Below are 12674 nucleotides of genomic sequence, written 5' to 3'. Positions count from 1 at the left end.
TCTATTTGTGTGAGACAGCAATTAAATTACTCCTTGTGTACCTCTATCTAGTGTGTAATTATAACAAAAGAATATTTAAAGTAACATCAAAAAGGGGTACATGTGTGAAGCAAGTTAATCAACACATTTGACTAAGGCAGAAGCATCCTGTCAGTGAGGTAAGGGATAATTTCAGCAGTGTGAGACTGGTAATTAAGCCTGGCCCATTGTGTCTCTTGTGAGTTCCACAAACATTGATAAACAATGCTAGATTACCCCTGCCTTTACAAATCATTTACCTAGCATTACCCAGGCAGATCTGGGTATCAATTCACCCTGAGTCCAGGCATTAATTCCTGTCTTAATAAAATGGAACCAGGCACAGGCCTGAATTCCACATACTTCTGGGTTGGTACCTCTGGGTCTAATATGTTGTGGGGGGGCATCCCCAACAATTCTCTGTCTCCAAAGGGCTCACACTCTAAAAAGAAAAATGTGGTAGGCACCAGCAACAGCCACTGGACAAATGCTGTGCTGGGCCTTCTCTTAAAAGGCACATTTAGCAGAAAAGGGATCTTTTATCTAACATGGACCAAATAAAACAGGTTTTAAACTTTAATTCCCAGTTGGAAGCCAGGCGTGCAGGGCCCTTGAAAACGCGGGGCCCATAGCAAATGCTACATTTGCTACTACGTTAATCCGCCATAGCCTCTTTGGATAGATTATTTGATTCAGACCTTGCTTTGCGGCTGAACTGCCTCCATATATTCCAGATCTGCTTCACCCCTCTATCCAGTTTCACTTCCAGTCTTGCCTGGACTTGGTCCCTGTATACTTGGCTGTCTATGTTCCATCACTGAGAATGAGAGCCCTTATTTTGAACCCAGGTTTGTCTCACAAATCTATTGGGCCGTCCTCATGATAGGCATTTAGGGTAGAAGAAGCTTCCTACCCTAATTATTCAGGAGCCATGAGTGCTTCCCATTGGCCCTTGTGATAATTCTACAAGCAAGATAATAAAATAAAATAAAATAAAATAATCCCCCAGTGAGGCACTACCTGGCGTGGTTGTGGGGCTTGCATGCTCTGAGGAAGGTGAGAGCTATGCCAGAGGTCCAACCATACTGGTCTCATCAGAGCAGCCAGACAAAGAGTGCCTCTCCCATCAACAATAAGGTGAGACGTAACTTTAATAAATCTATACCGGATCGATCATCGCCCAGGTCAACAAGGACCACGGCAGGTACTGGAGTCCCTGGACATCTGCTGGCAAGTGACTCAGGATTTCTAGTTGAGTAACCAGGGCTGGAGACTGCAGGGTTACTGGAAGAAACGTCGCCTAACTGGAAAAAATATATGAAAAATGCCAAATCGACATAGCAATACCAGGAGATAGAAGAATAGAAGAAAAAGAAATAGAAAAAAATAACTAAATACAAAGATCTACAAATTGAAATTGAAAGGCTGTGGCAGAAGAAGACCAAAATAATCCCAGTAGTAATTGGCACCCTAGGTGCAATTCCAAAACACCTTGAAGAGCACCTCAACACCAGAGGGGCCACAGAAATCACTATCAGCCAATTACAAAAAGCAACTTTACTGGAAACAGCCTATATTCTGTGACGATATCTATAATAATAACAGCAACAATACTGATAATAAAATTCAGCAATCCCAGGTCCTTGGGAAGGACTCGATGTCTGGATAAAACAAACCAGTCAATAACACCTGTCTGACTGTGTAAACAAAAACAATAATAATAATAAAATAAATAAACAACTTTATTTATTTGTTTATTTGTCATTCCACCACCGTACAGGGTGTTAGTTGACCCCCCAAAATCATCCTTGCCGCCCCAAAACCTCAAGCCCTGGCCAATCTGTGTTCATTGCTTCTCCCCCCGCCCCACTTTCCCCTCCAAGACTTTTAAGCTGGCTACTGGTCTGTGGGCAGCTCACAACACAACACTAAAAAGCATCAAATAAAATATAAAAAAACACAACAAACAAATCACAAAATTAGAGAGAGAGAGAGAGAGAGAGAGAGAGAGAGAGAGAGAGAGAGAGAGAGAGAGAGAGCGCAATACAAAACATTTTAAAATACTTTTTTTAAAAAATCTAAAAAGTCAGTTTGTAAACAGAAAGGTCTGTTTCACCTGGTGTCTAAAAGAACAACTGGCACCAGGGTGCTTTCCAGATTACACACTGAACAGGGGTAAAATGCTTTGACTTGGCAGGATCATATTGAAAATGACTCTCAGAATCTCAAACTCCTACTATGGGAAAATACAGCTATTTTTCTGCAATGGTCTTGCAACATTGTAGCACTATAATGCAAAGATCAAATCTGAAATAAAACATCGGAACTGTGAATGGCATCTTGCTGTCAGCACAGGTGTCACAACTCTGGAAGTATGGAAGCACACTTAGGAGATCCATAGTGACACTATTGTAGGGTTTAATCTGGAAAGCACCCAAGTGAGCCTCATTGGGGAGGCTACTCCCCAATAGGTCCTCTCCCTGGTAGCTACCCACCTCACCTTGTCTGGTAGGGGCACTTGGTGCCTCTGAAGAATATCTTAACATCTGAGTCAGGATATATGGGGCAAGGTATTCTCTTAGGTAACCCGGCCCTAAGTCTTTTAGGGCTTAAAAAAAAAAGCACTTCAAAACCAGCACTTTGAATTGGACCCGGAAATAGGCAGGGAGCCAGTGTGACACAATGCTGGGTCAATGACCCCACACCCCACCCCAGACTGTGAAACTGGACCTTCAGGGAGAGTGTAGCCCCATCTAGAACAGGCTGAACATCATTTACACAAGTAAAGGAACCACTGACCCACAGTACTTCTGTCTTGTCTGGATTGAGTCTCAACTTGTTCAGCCTCATCCAGCCTATTACTTCATCCAAGCACTGATTCAGGACAGTCACAATTTCACCTGTGTCTGATGAAAAAGAGAACTACAACTGAATTCATCTGCATACTGATGACACCTGAGGCCAAATCTCTAGATGATCCCTCCCAGCGGTTTCATGTAGATGTTAAACAACAGGGAACCCTGTGGAACCCTGTAGTGATCAGCCACCAATCCCTCTAAAGAGTTAACCGGAAGTGAACCCTGTCATGTAACTGACAAACTGGTGAACTCCAGGGCTCAGCCAATCAGCACACCAGGTGGCTGCGAACTAAAGAGCCATTGGGAGGAAGAAAGACTTTTTTGTTAGAAGCTGGCTGGAGGTGCAGAGGAGGAGATGTGGCCATGAGGACTGGCTGCAGGAAAAAGTCTCTGCAGTTCCTGGGAAGCCAGGAGGGCAGGAAGCCTGAGTTCTCAGCAAGAGTTTGGTGAGTTCAAGCAAAGGAAGCTAGGGCTTTGGCTTCAGGAAGTATAGTCGAGGGAAAAGTTGGTTTAGTCAGACACTGCGTTAGAAGTTATATTCCTTCTGTGTGTGTGCTTTGTATATCTCTGATACTGTTCTAGGATTGCTTACCTGTACTGTAAGCTTTTAAGTGTGTTTTTGCATTTCCCTGCATACTTGTTCTTTTCAACTGGGTAATGATGATTTTTAAAGTGTGCTGACCCAGCATCATCTGGCGTGCTTTTTGAAGTATTCTTGTAACCTATTGAGAATGTTTACCTGTAACTAAAAGCTGAGAAAGCCTCAGACAGAAGCAGTCTGTAGCATTTGAATACAACTGCTTTTCTTTTTGTTATTTTCTTTTGCAAGCCTCTCCACATGGATTTTTAGCTCAGGAGAAAGGGAGGGGGCTGAAAGGGGTTTTTACTCTGGTATAAACATGCCTCAGGTGGTCAACAGCTATCAGTTTTCTCACCACAAGCACGGGGAAGTTTTTTGTACTTTTCCAGTAGCAAAAGAAAGAGAATACCCCTGGGATTCCACCCCAAGCCCAGGTGTGTGTGTGTGTGTGTGTGTGTGTGTGTGTGTGTGTGTTTAAGTTCTGTCTATAAGTGGGTGGTGGTGACAGCCTTTAGAACCTATTAAAATTTACAGGAAAGTTTTAGGAGAGGCCTTGCCAGAAAGCTCAGCTGGGATAATTCAGTATTTTTCTTCCCCTCATGTGAGCTTGCTCTAAGACAAAGCTTTACCTCCCTCCATTTTGTAGGATGCAGCATATGCCAAGTTGTCTAAGAACATAAGAACAGCCCTGCTGGATCAGGCCCAAGGCCCATCTAGTCCAGCATCCCATTTTGCACAGTGGCCCACCAGATGCTGCTGGAAGCCACAGGCAGAGTTGAGGGCATGCCCTCTATCCTGATGTTACTCCCCCGCAACTGGTACCCAGAGGCACCCCATCCCCAAGGCTGAAGGTGGCCTACAGCCCTCTGACTAGTAGCCATCAATAGACCTCTCCTCCATGAAGTTATCCAAACCCCTCTTAAAGCCATCCAGGTTGTTGGCTGTCACCACATCTCGTGGCAGAGAATTCCACAAGTTGATTATGCGTTGTGTGAAAAAGTACTTCCGTTTGCTGGTCCTAGATTTCCTGGCAATCAATTTCATAGGATGACCCCTGGTTCTAGTGTTATGGAAGAGGGAGAAGAATTTCTCTCTATCAACTCTCTCCACACCATGTATCATTTTATAGACCTCTATCATGTCTCCCCGCAGTCGTCTATTTTCTAAACTAAATAGCCCCATGTGTTGTAGCCTAGCCTCATAAGAAAGGTGCTCTAGGCCCTTGATCATCTTGGTTGCCCTCTTCTGCACCTTTTCCAGTTCTACAATGTCCTTTTTTAGATGTGGTGACCAGAATTGTACGCAGTACTCCAGGTGTGTCTGCACCATAGTTTTGTATAAGGGCATTATAATATTAGCCGTTTTATTTTCAATCCCCTTCCTAATGATCTCTAGCATGGAATTGGCCTTTTTTTTACAGCTGCTGCACATTGAGTCGACACTTTCAATAAGCTGTCAACCACGACCCCAAGATCCCTCTCCTGGTCAGTCACCAACAGCTCAGATCCCATCAGCATATACTTGAAGTTGGGGTTCTTCGTCCCAATGTGCATCACTTTACACTTGCCAACACTTAACCGCATTTGCCACTTTGTCGCCCATTCACCCAGTTTGGAGAGATCCTTTTGGAGCTCTTCACAATCAGTTATAGATTTCACTACCCGAAAGAGTTTGGTATCATCTGCAAATTTGGCCACCCCGCTGCTTACCCCTGCCTCTAGATCATTTATGAATAAATTAAAAAGCACCGGTCCCAGTACAGATTCCTGGGGGACCCCACTTCTCACTTCCCTCCATTGTGAAAAATGTCCATTTATACCTACCCTCTGTTTCCTGTCTTTCAACCAGTTAGCAATCCACACATGTACTTGTCCCCTTATCCCATGACCGCTAAGTTTCCTCAGGAGTCATTGATGAGGAACTTTGTCAAAAGCTTTTTGGAAGTCCAGGTATATTATGTCAACTGGATCACCTTGATCCACACACTTGTTGACACTCTCAAAGAACTCCAAAAGGTTGGTGAGGCAAGATTTACCTTTGCGGAACCCATGCTGGTTCACTCCCAGCAGGCCTGTTCTTCTATGTGCTTTACAATTTTATCCTTGACGATGCTTTCCATCAATTTGCCTGGAACAGATGTTAAGCTAACCAGCCTGTAATTTCCCGGATCATCCCAGGATCCCTTCTTGAAAATCGGTGTTACATTTGCTACTCTCCAGTCCTCTGGTACAGATCTTGCTTGCAGGGATAAGTTATATATTTTAGCAAAGAGGTCAACAATTTCACATTTGAGTTCTTTGAGGACTCTTGGATGGATGCCATCTGGCCCTGGTGATTTGTTAGTTTTCAGTTTTTCCAGACAGTTTAGAACATCATCTCTCGTCACTTCTATCTGACTCAGTTCTTTAGCTGCCATCTCCAAAAAGCCTTGTTCAGGAACAGGTATATGCTCAGTATCCTCTGCCGTGAAGACGGACGCAAAGAACTCATTTAGCTTCTCTGCAACCTCCATATCCTCCTTAATAATCCCTTTCACTCCCTCATTGTCTAATGGTCCAACTGCCTCCCTGGCAGGTTTCCTGCTTCTGATGTATTTAAAGAAGTTTTTGTTATTCCCCTTGATGCTTTTAGCTAAATGTTCCTCAAACTCTCTTTTGGCCTCCCTTATTGTTGCCTTGCATTTATTTTGCCAGAGTTTGTGTTCCTTTCTGTTCTCTTAATTTGGACAGGCCTTCCAGTTTCGGAAGGTCTAGAGCTAATAAGAGACATTTGGAGTCTCAGGAAGTTAAATCTCCAAACAGCATATAAATTTTATGTTGTGATCTGGTATAATTTTACCTAAACATCTGGCCAGCATGTGACAGAGGGAAGAATTAAGCCTGAGGTGTATCTTAAAAATTCCATAGCTTGGTTAGTAGTAGCCTGAACATTTGAATTTTAGCCTAAAATGCTGCTAATCTTATTATTTAAAAGAAATAACAGTGACAGCAACTCTTCTAGGAGAATGGTAAATGACAAGTTGTTTCACCATACTTTTCTCACGGCATCTTCAAGTTGGTAGTATGTACCAAATTTGAACTGAAGCATGACCTCAAGCTATAGACTGGTTTGCTACGAAGCAACAAGGATGCTCCATTCACAAGGTGGATTAAAGGTGGACTGAATTTGGGGCACAATTTAGGGGTGGTTTTTCTAGTGTAGCCAGGAATGTCTGTTTTGAAGTTTATATTTTAAATATTTCCTGAGTGGGCTGTTATGTGACAGCCACAGGTCTCTATGGTTAAAGGGAGTTTGTTTTCTACACTTTCTTATGGCCCAAGTAAGCTGTGCTGTTTGCTGTTGTAAAATGAAGTGCACCTATTGTAACCCCCAATGTATGTCATGAAACAAAAACTATTCTTGCTATTATGGGGTATTGATTTCATACATCCACATTGCCTTCTGCTCTACTGATTCTTCTCTGTTCTGTGCTTATTTATTTTATTAATTTTGTTATGTAGGACTTGTTCTCACAATGATCCAGGCAGGTGGGAAGATGGAAATCCTATCTTGACTTTGTATCATGAGAACCCAGAAATGTAGGCCTTGCAATCGTCCCCAGCACATATCAACCCCAGAGCAGCCACCCCAGATCAAATCCTAGATCACCACCCCAGATCAAATCCTAGATCAGTGTGGACTGGGTGCAATTCCAAGCCCTACATTTCCGGGTTCTCGTGTCACAAAATTGGGAGTGTGTGTGCCACTTATGCAGAGTGGAGAAAGTGGACAGAAAATTGCGAGTGGATAGAGTGGACAGAGATAAATTTTTCTTCCTCTCTCACAACAGTAGAACCAGAGGTCATACCATGAAACTGAAGGTCGGGAAATTTAGGAGTGACAAAAGGAAGTACTTTTTCATACAGCACATAATTAATCTATGGAATTCTTTGACATGGGATGTGGTGATGGCCATCAGCTTGGATGGTTTTAAAAGGGGCTTAGGCAAATTCATGGAGGACACGTCTATCAATGGCTACTAGTCTGATGGCTGTGAGTCACCACCAACCTCAGAGGCATTATAGCAATAGCAATAGCAATAGCACTTACATTTATATATCGCTTTATAGCCGGAGCTCTCTAAGCGGTTTACAATGATTTAGCATATTGCCCCCAACATTCTGGGTACTCATTTTACCGACCTCGGAAGGATGGAAGGCTGAGTCAACCTTGAGCCCCTGGTCAGGATCGAACTTGTAACCTTCTGGTTACAGGGCGGCAGTTTTACCACTGCGCCACCAGGGGCTCTTCTTATGCCTCTCAATACTAGTTTCAGGCGAGCAGCAGCAGAAGAGAGGACATGCCCTCACCTCTTGCCTGTGGGCTCCCCAGAAGCAACTGGTCGGCCACTGTGTGAAAAAAGGATGCTGGACTAGATAAGGCTTGGGGCCTGATCCAGCAGGGCTGTCCTTATGTTCATATGATTTAGGATTCCCACTTTCCTGCCAGCCCAGATCATCATGAGAACTCATCCACAATTCTATATATATAATTCTCTAAATGTACCTGTTGCTAATCCCATGTGCGGCAGATCTCGCAAGAGTTCACGAGCGAGCTGCCGATTAGTGACAGGGACGGGTGGCCTGGCTGGATGTGGAAGGGAAGTGGCGGCCGCCAGGCGGCCATGGAGGAGAAGTGGCCACCGCCAGGCGGGCTGGCTGGCAGGTCGAGGAGAAGTGGCAGCTGCCAGGGCAGCTGTGGAGAAGCAGCTGCCAAGGGAGAACGAAATGGGGCTGAAGGTGGGGGGAGAATGAAATGGGGCTGAAGTGGGGGGAGACAGGGAGAACTAGAGGCACAGATGCTCTGCACCAGGTCAGCTTGTATTTATTTATGTCATGTATATACTGCCCAATATTTATTTATTTATTTATTTATTTATTTATTTATTTATTTATTTATTTATTTATTTATTTATTTGATGTGACACATTTGTATACTGCCCAAAATGTAAGTCTCTGGGCGGTTTACAACAAAACAATAGAAACAACAGATTAAAAGATTAAAACATTACAACAATTAAAATTTAAAACATTAAAACTATTAAAAACACAATTAAAACAATATCTAATTAAAAGCCTGGGTGAACAAATGCATCTTGACTGCCTTTTTAAAGTTGGAAGAGATGGGGAGACTCTTATTTCAGCAGGTGAAACAAGGTAATATATTTTCTTATATTATTTCTTGATATAAGTCTCTAGGCAGTTTATAAAGTCTCTAAAGGAGATACAAATGCTCATATGTATATGTCAAGGGCAGAGGGAGTTTTGTGACATCCTAGATTTTGTGAGATGGCATGGCATCCTGGAAACAGAAACATCACCAAAGAGGTACAGTATCTTGCAGAATTTATGCAAAAGTAGGATATGAGGCAGGGCTATCAAGAGGATTCCAAAGACACCAGAACAGGTGTGAATAAACTTTGAAGACACCCTAACCTACATTTGCAAACTCTGGTCAAACATGTTCAGGCAAGTGCTGTAAGCAGGCATCCTTCCATTTATGATAATGGGGCAAGTGTACCCTTGCATCCAGACAGGAAAAATAGATTAATACCTGGGATATGAAGTTTCCCTGGCACATTTTCATCCACAGAGACCAAACCATATATGGTAACTACATAATATGTGGAGGTGTTGTGTACTGGGGTGCCAATGACAATGTCCCCAAAGGAATTAAGAATTGTACAAGATGTTTGGCAGTGGTTGAAATTTGCCCCTTGACTGCTATTGAGGGTTAATCTTACACATGTACAATTCACTTTATCAGATGCTGCTGCAGGCATACAGAGGTGTCCACAATGAGCTATGACTCCCTTCAGGATCAGCCCATTGTCATACATGCTGTCATACATGCTGCTCCTTTAGGTTCCAGCTATCAACCAGTCTCCATCACTGAAATGCCCTCAGGGAAAGGTTGCTATGGAACAACAAGAAATTCACTTCCACATTCATTTTGGAAAGCAGACTAAGAGTGAGGAGAATTCGAGAGAATGACCGACCTCTATAGCCATCCAGAGCATGAAAATACCAAGGTATTGGTATACCAAAACACACAGGTCTCTCCCTCAAGCTGAGAGGGAATTGGTTCTGCCTCCCCCCCACTCACTTCAGCAATGCACTCTTGCCTCTTCAGCAGTCAAGCCCCACTCGGATGTCTGGGGCCCATTTGCTCAAGAATGCAAGGCTGAGGAATTTCAGCTTAGCTAGCTGCCTAGGGTGACAAGGTCAGCAAGCTATGGCCATTCTCTCTCACCTCATATCTGGATGTGAGAGACAAAAAGGTGAGAGCCTGACAGACTGGCAAAGGAAGGCAAGAAAAACTGGCTGTTTCTTTCCACCCTGGATCCAAACTGGTTTTTATCAATGACACTTTTCACATTTGTTGTGCTTTTCAGTGGTGTGTCGACACAAAGGGACATATGCCTCGATATGTGATAGGGGTGGAAGTCCCCATCACACATGCCTAGAGAAATCTGCAGCTGTAGATATGTTAAGTGCATATCTTAATCCACCCTGTACTGCAATGTAAACTAGCCTGAAAGCTTCTGAAACACATACACTATCAAAACAAGATGAGCAATCTGTTTCAGGCATTACAACACTTTCTGCAGAGGTTACTCCTGTCCAGTGTTAATGAACAACAATGGCTCTGATCACTATACAGATCCCAAGTAAGAGACAGACTGTTGCTCAAATACTTTGTTATGATTAGGAAGCTTAAATGGAAGAGGGACTAGATAGGACTAGCCATCTGATAATTAGCAGAGAAAGGAAGAGTAATTAACATTATTTTGCAGAATCAGTAGCTGTGAATTATTTCAAGGACTTCCAAGCCTAGATCAAGGGCCTCTCCAGGAGTTTTGTCCTAAGAACCTTGCCACTCCTCACCATCCTTAATTTTGAAAGCAACACAGCACTGTTTGCAAATTAGCAATGGCACACTGCTTTTTAAAAAGTGGGTTGCAGGCTTTAAAAAAATGGGTATGCCAACTCTGCTTCCAGTTGCTCATTCCTTTTCACACACATTAGTATCTTACCAGGTACTCCCATCCTCCCAAGAGTAGTGTTGGCAAATGTACAGCTAAAGAAACATTTCACTTCCCAAAAAATAATTGGGCAAAAATCCCTCTCTGCAGAGAGGGATTTGTGCAAGACAATTAATATTCAATTCGGGGGGGGGGGGACATAGCTTAACAAAACCAAGCTTCCCACAAAAGAAAGAGAAGACAGTGGGGAAAAGGGTTTCCCAAGCTAGTTTATTTGTAGTGGGCTGTGTGTGGTGGGAGTCTCCTTTCTGATTGGCAGCCTGAACAACTGCATTCTAGTAGAATTCTCTGGCTGTCCTTGCTTTTTGCAGATGCAATATTTAGTACTATAAGAATGGAGGAAAGGCTGGAGGCCAATCTTTAAAGTGATATGAAGGAAAGCCCCTCCCTGCAGATTGAAAAATCATGAAAGGGCTAATAATGTGAGTTATACTTGAGGACTGCTTCACAAACCATTTTTAAGGTGTATGCCTAAACATGAAACATGTAAAGTGTGTATGCTGCAAACCCATGTTTGCAAAGATGCATCTCATATAAGTGCACTTCTCAGGCAGCCAAGATAGGCTGTCTGTCTTTGCTATTGTGGACACTCAGCAGCCAACTTGGAAACCTTCTAATCTGCAATCTCTGAAATCCAGAGAAGCACTGCATTTTCATAGCTGGGGTTGCCACACTTTATTCATGCAGGCTCCTTTATCTTTAGCAGCTGCACAACAGGCAGTGACTCGATAAATAAAGCTTTCCCTGGTATGGAGATTCAGTGATGCAGAAAGTTCTGCCTGTTTTATTTCTGCTTTTTGCATGGCTGTTAGAGGCACAGGAGCCCTGTCATATAAAAAAGCAGCAACCCTCATTATTTATTTATTTTTACATTTATATTCCGCTTTTCCTCCAAGGTGTGATTGTGAATTTAGATAGCCATGTGGAAACCTAAAGCAGCAATACTTAGATTGGAGAAAAGTAGTCATGTTCAAATGTCTTTTTAATGGTGGCTTAGCAAAATCTAGTTGTGATTACAAAAGTGCTGCTAATTACAGAGTCTTTACTGGAAGGTTATATTCGATTGCTGTCTGCCTGCTGTACTATAATGCAAGTTAACCCCCGCCCCAGGAAGATTACTGCTCTGTTCACACTTTCATGTTACATTAGTTCTAACACTATGATCAGCCTTAATGGCATTTATACTTACTAGCATACGTTTTTAAATTAAAAATATTCTATTAATAGTTTTTATTATTTTAACAAATTGGCAACACCTTATACAACATTTGTATTGAATTTTCATTTTCTTTATTGCTTTCCCCTTCCCTTCCCATTTATTTTTGTCATGAAGCCATGTTCCAGTCAGATATGCCACAGAGAATGGCCACAGAGCAAAAAATAAAAATAAAAATGCACATGCAAAACTGAAAGGAAGAAAAAAAAGGGGGGGGGGAAGCAGTTACAAGAAGAAGAAACAGAAACAACAAAAAGAGGGAGAGGGACAGATGCCTCCATTACTTGTATAGGCATGTACTTTACTAAACATCCAGGAAAGTTTGTTATATTTGAAAGAGACCCAACATGAAAAAAGCCACATTAGAGAAATTAATTGAAAAATCATACTTTTGTTCTGACATGATCACTTCTGCACTATTTTCCCATGTGGAAATTATTTCACACAAAAATCTCACTATTCAAAAACAATGTGGTGACATAATCACAGTAAAGATTTAATCATGGTGGGAAATACTGTTATTTGTAAACCATTTCTCGGAAGTGCATTGTTAGGGTATCAAAAGCAGTGGGTTGCTAGCCTAGCAACCTTCACAGTCCTCAAGACACAGAAAGGCCCTATTGCATGGTGCATTGCTGGTCTACACCTGGTTCAAAGATAAATATGTGATTTTTAGGCCGCAGCCCAGACAATTTATTTTGCACCAGCACGTCTGCTAAGTGCTTGGAGGGTATAAGCAATTATTCTGTTGCAACTTGCCAGTGAAAAGACTTTGATCTCAGGTGAACTGTTGTCTATGAGGTGCATTTTCCCTAACTCCCAGCATCACTCATTCATTCTCCAGAATTTCTAGCAAAACACAAACTAAAACATGAAGTCAGACCCTTGTCTGTTTGTCATCTAAAGTCTATAGCCTCA

The sequence above is a fragment of the Hemicordylus capensis genome, chromosome 4 (genome assembly GCF_027244095.1).
Source record: "Hemicordylus capensis ecotype Gifberg chromosome 4, rHemCap1.1.pri, whole genome shotgun sequence".
In the NCBI taxonomy this organism is placed as follows: Eukaryota; Metazoa; Chordata; class Lepidosauria; order Squamata; family Cordylidae; genus Hemicordylus; species Hemicordylus capensis.
Note: the sequence above shows the minus strand (reverse complement) of the source record.